Raw genomic sequence first — 6,396 nt, forward strand, 5'->3', positions numbered from 1 at the left:
TTTTTAATTTTATGAATTTAATTATGTAATTTTAGGATTTAAATTATGTAATTTTTAATTTTTAAGACTTTAATTATGTAATTTTTAATTTCTAGGATTTTAATTATGTAATTTTTATTTTATTTTGTAATTTGTAATATTTTTTCAGTTATTTTTAATAAATTTTAATTTTGTGGAAATATTTTTATTTAAATTGAATAATAGAATGTTGGGGCCCTTGTGCTCGTACTTGCGGAAGAGCACGGTTGTGGGTGTTGTGCTCTTGCCTAAGAACATGCAGAAAAAGTGGGCCGGGCCCACAACCGTGCTCGTTGGCAAGAACACGGTTGTGGATGCTGTTAGTAATACATCACATAATTCAAACTCATTTTATTTTTTCAAATCATTGGTCAAACATTTAGGATTTATTTTTCTTAACATATGGCCCATGGGGGCTCTAGATTTGGCACAAGAAATTTGATATCTGAATAAAATAGATCCATTAATCCATATTTTTTTTATTATTTTGGACTATAACTAAAGAATATGATTGTGTATCATAATAATTTCTACAATTTTATACAGTACATTCCTTTAACAAAAACAAGGCCCACAGCGTGATGAATAGTGTGTCATGGGCTTTAGAAATGGGCCTTTATGTATGTGGTCCGGCCTCATTTTAAGGTCCCTACTAATTACTATATACATTAAACTATTTCAACATTTTATATAATCACTTATTTTATGTTAAACTTATTATTATTGAAAACTTCTTGTTATGTTCTATATGGCCTGGTCTGTCACATGTGATTCTTAGAGTGATTTACTTGTCATGTCATGTATGATTTTTAGTTATTATTATATATATTTAATTTAACAATAACATACATTCTTGTAAAAATGTGGTTATGATCATTACTACTCACAAGATTTGTATAGCGTGATTTACATCTCAAATAGTGACTATGTGTGTTATGTGCCTTGAGCATGCGTGATTTATTCTATTTAACTTTTAGAATACAAAAATAAACGAAAAAATAATTTGAAATGATCAATCTACTAGTACATTTTAAGTCGAATTTTGTATTAATTCATTCACCATCACAAAAAGTTGAATACAGATTTCAGATTTGCATGGATTAATTGGGGAAAAAAATGTTGATTTTGAAAATCATTAACTTTCCCAAGCTTAAATTATAAATAAAATAAGAAATAACGTGCCGTAACAACGAATGTACTTAATTAATGATCACTTGTTTAACTTACATAAATCTCACTTTGGTCTCATTCTTATTAAAGCTTCTCATAATTATACTCATTTACTACTATGCACCCCTCGTGCACTACCAGTGTCACATAATAACTATTTTACACTAACTTTAATCATCATTAGCATAAAAATCAACTCCAACTGTCCACAACAAATATAAGCAATCATTAATCTTGACTATCATTAAAGTTTTCAAGAATTTCGCAATCAATTTGTTTCAACCTTTTACATAGTATTAAGTGTGTAATTTAGATAGTATCCTTCTACTCTTCAAATATTTCCAGTAGACTTGTGATCCTTTTACCATTTTAATCAATGTATACTTTATATTTAACCAATAATTTTGATTAATGTTGCAGGGAAATTCCAAAATTTGTTAATGGCATGAGCTAAAAAAAATACTCCTTTAATACAAAATAAAATATTTCGAAGATTCTATTTAACATTAGTAACCTCATTAACAATGATCTTCGAATTAATCTATCTCAGATACAAATATCTTAATTCACAATAAAATTAGTGTATTATTCTATCAATAAAATGATAGTTATATGACAACATGAAAAGAGAAAGCAAATCTACTTTTAGATAAATAAAATAAAGAATCATTTACCTTTAGATTTTGTCTATTTCAGGTATAGAACAGATTGCTGGAATAGCTCAGTTGGTTAGAGCGTGTGGCTGTTAACCACAAGGTCGGAGGTTCAAGCCCTCCTTCTAGCGTTATTTTCTTTTATTATATTTTGGCATTTTATTTTTACCCTTTCTTCTAGCATTTTGGCAAACAATCACATTTCATTTTTTGGCAATTTATTTTAGTAGTATATGTTTGTTATTTATATTTTTTATTTTGTAATATACTCAAACCAATTTTTATTACCTGTTTTTCAAAAAGTGAATGTTTTGGATCAAGTTCGTGTTTTGATTATATGTTTATGACCAAAATCGACCTTTACTCTTGCTGTTAGTACTGGAAAAACTAAGTTTCCCCATTTTAGTTCATTAGAAATAAAGTATTGATAATGCCAGATAAATTACTAAATTTCTGAAAATAATCAAATGTAATAGTTTCCAAATTTAATCATATTTTCGTAGTGCACCTGCAAATTGTAATTCACCATTCCACTATTAATAGGATTAAGTACGACAAATCAATTGTCCACAATTAGTAAAAAAATCTCACAAATTGAATAAAGAAAAGAGATTCATACAATTAACATAATGATTATAAGATCAGTAGAATATCAAGAAAAGGTGATCACTTATTTTTTGTAATGGGTCTATGTCAATTTTTGACTACGTCAATCAACTAATTACCCAAAATTACTGTGATGCATATGAAAATGGGTGTCGCACTTCACTATCAAAAGGTTGGTGATCTCAATTTTTATTTATTTATTTTTTGCTGTTAATCGAAGACTTGTGAGTTGCGACAAAATATTGCACAATGCCAAAACCTAAATGGCTAAATGTGCACAAAATTTCCCTGCTTTTCCGGCATCATTCCCTCCACTGTCCTCCTATAAAAACACAGAATTTTCCCTGTTTTTCTGGCACCATTCACAAGACAATACATGCCCGGTGTCGGCGAACTTAGGGCATTAGCAATGGGGCGCCCTAAGGGATGCCCTAAAGCCCGCCCTATGCACCGCCACATCAGCATTTTATCCTCTCACCATTCCACCTACAGTGGAGCGCCATATAAGCCGCCCTAAAGGCCGCCCTAAGCATTTTCTTTATTTGAATATTTAAATAACTACAAAAATTGGAAAAAAAAAACCTTCATTTCATTTAAAATTAATACATTACAATACGAATTAAAAAAAATACGTATTCTCAACGACGGCGGTTACGAGCCCAAACTTTTTCAACCATGTCGTTCATGAGCTGAGCATGGTCTTGTTGGTTGCGCATTGAGGCCTGTCTAGACAGAACCTCATTGAAGCCCATCGGTAATCCTCGAGCGTGGGGCGCGATCGCCGGGCTGGAGCTAGATCCACCTTCATCATCGGCCCAATCGGTGGCGCTTCCACCTTCTTGTTCGACTATCATGTTGTGCAAGATTATGCACGTATACATGACATCGGCAATGACTTCCTTGAACCAGAGACGCGTCGGCCCTTTCACTATTGCCCACCGTAATTGGAGCACATCAAATGGCTGCTCCACATCCTTCCACGCCGCCTCCTGCTTTTGCGTAAATAAAACTATCTTCTCACCCATTGGGCAGCTTATCGTCTTCAGAAAAACAGGCCACCTTGGGTATATGCCATCAGCCAAGTAGTACCTCATGTGATATTGGCGCCTATTGGCAGTGAACACGATGGTCGGGCCGTTGCCATTGCATTGCTCGGTGAAGATGGTGGATGAGTTGAGGACGTTGATGTCGTTGTTCATCCCCGCTACACCGAAGTAAGCATGCCAGATCCAGAGCCGATGGTCAGCGACGGCTTCGAGGATCATCGTCGGGTGGCTGCCCTTGTATCCACTAGTAAATTGGCCTCTCCACGCCGTCGGACAATTCATCCACTCCCAGTGCATACAGTCGATGCTCCCTAGCATCCCAGGAAAGCCGTGCGCCGTCTCGTGCATCTTCATCAGGCCCTGACAATCCACAGCAGTCGGCTTTCGCAAATATGTGTCGTTGTAAGCCTCCACAACTCCCCTACAAAATCTCTTCAGGCACTCGCGGCCAGTTGTCTCCCCGACGTGAAGGTACTCGTCGAACATGTCCGCCATGGTGCCGTAGGCCAACTGCCGGAGTGCAAACGTGCACTTCTGCAACGGCGTAAGTCCGAGTCTACCGAGGCCATCTTCCCGATACTGGAAGTATTCATCACGTGACTCCAACGTTTAGACAATGCTGAGAAAAAGATAGCGATGCATTCTAAACCGGCGGTGAAAAACAGTCGGCCCCACCGTGGTTGCTCGGTAAAATAGTCTGCAAATAGACGTTCGTGAGCTACGGCGTGTTCGTGGCGGACAAATGTCGGACGTCGAATAGGCCTGGGGATCTGCTTCGCCGCCGCCTCCTCCTCGCGCTGCATTTCGGCTAAGCAATCTGCCATTGCGTCATTGATGGCATCGAATAAGGTTCGCGTCAAGGTCCGACTAACGCCCTCTGAGGTACTCCAGTCGTCGTCGTGGTTCATTTTGTTTGTGAGAGATTATCAAAATATTCGTATGGAATGTGAGAGATGAGAGAAATGTTCGTATGAAAAATAAAATGACAAACGAGGTTTAAATAGACAAAAATTCGAAAAGAAAAAAAACAAAAACGTGTTGCATCGTCCGCGCCATCGTCCGCGTCGTCCACAATGGGCGGACGATGAGGCGGACGATGCTCTATCGTCCGCGTATCGTCCGCGGACGATCTATAGGGCGCGCCACTAGGGCTGGCAAATCGTGCGGATTGGGTCGTTATCGGGTCAACCTGATAATGACCCAACCCAATAAGGCCTAACCTGAACCCGACCTGTTAAGGAAACTGTAAATCCGAACACGAACCCGACCTGCTACCTTCAAATCCGAACACGACCCGCACCCGACACGAACCCGTTATCGACACGATATAATATGGGTTGACACGACACGATAACAACCCGAACCTGATATTACACGATTAAAACCTAATATTACACGATTAAACCTTAATTTTTAACCTAATTTACACAATTAAAATTCGTTTTATACTATTTAAACCTAATTTATAAGAAATTAAAACATTAAAGTAATATATATTTTTTAAATAATAATAAAAATAATAATATTATTTCTTAATGGGTTACCCGTATCCGACCCGCATCCGACCCGAACCCAACTCGAAATTATCGGGTTCTTAATGGGTCAACCCGATAAGGACACGGATCCAATAAGACTTGACCCCAACCAAATAATTTCGTGCGGATTCGTGTCGGATTATCGTGTCGTGTCGAAAATTGCCAGCCCTACGCGCCACACTGCAGGTGGAAGAGTATGATGATAAAATGCTGACGTAGCGGTGCATAGGACGGGCTTTAGGGCGCCCCATTGCTAATGTTCTTAATGGAGTTTTTGAACTGAGATATTGCACCCATCGGAATCTATGAACATGTAATTGTGCTTTCATAAAACTAAGTTGTGGTGTGATTTGAAGTTTGATTTGAGGTATGAATACGCAGCATAGTTGTTGTATGATTTGAGGTGTGATTTGTGGCCTAGGTTGTGGATGACTTAAGACCTCGTCATTAAGTCACTTTATCACTTAATAATTGACGTTCCGACTAAATGACAAAAAGCCAAAAGGCTATTGGTACGTTTCCATTATAGATGGCTTGTGATGCTAACAACGATCTTTATTCATTGAGATTTGCAAGCCCAATGTAGACGTGTGTTTGATTTTATGATGGAATTACATGTACAACACTAGAGTAACAAGAAAATTGTTGCCAAAATTCTAATCCAATTACCAAACAGCTTCCAACATGACCTTATCATAACTCGAAGTTGGAATACTTGTGTTACATCAATTAGGTCTGACAAGCTAATAGTATGGTGTTTAGCATTACTTTACTATTTTTAATGAAAATGAGGGCTAAAATCTTTTAGGCACAAGTTCACATCACCCCACCAATCATGGAAACTCAATGCTCAAACACATATTGCAATTATTGCAGCAATCTTGAAAACCTCAAACCCCTTTTAAACTACACCTCATTCAAGAAACATGAAACACACACACGCACACACATGTTTATATGTGTGGAGATATGCACTATATGGATGTAATAAGAGGTAAAATCAGCCCATATCAGGCCACAAATGTGCTTTTCAAGTCCAACATAGCAGCAAGTGGAGGGGTGGTGGAAAAGCCTAATTACAAACATTTAGTGCATCTTAAATCCAAAAGCAAGCAAATTAACATCACTTCTTAAAAAGAATCTCCTTTTGTTTGAATTAAAGGAGGAGGGAATGTCTGTTAACTTTGGGGAAAGCTCAGAGAAAAAGGTGCATGGCTGTGATCATGCAATGCATTTAGAAAACCATTGATAGCTTTTGTCGAAGAGAAAAAAAAAACCCTTTTACATTATTGGCCTCATTTACTCTCTTTTCTAGTACTACTACTTATTATGGAATTAATGTGAAACATGCTATATATATAAACTCAA

The 6,396-nt window shown here is 37.2% G+C and overlaps 1 non-coding gene across 1 annotated transcript; it reads left to right on the forward strand.

Annotated features, from left to right (window-relative positions):
- The first annotated feature begins 1,898 nt into the window (after window positions 1–1,898).
- On the forward strand, window positions 1,899–1,972 carry TRNAN-GUU. Its single transcript has one exon. It is a non-coding gene; the product is annotated as a tRNA-Asn (tRNA).
- The last annotated feature ends 4,424 nt before the right edge of the window (window positions 1,973–6,396 follow it).

The sequence above is a fragment of the Salvia splendens genome, chromosome 1, assembly GCF_004379255.2.
Source record: "Salvia splendens isolate huo1 chromosome 1, SspV2, whole genome shotgun sequence".
Classification (NCBI taxonomy): Eukaryota; Viridiplantae; Streptophyta; class Magnoliopsida; order Lamiales; family Lamiaceae; genus Salvia; species Salvia splendens.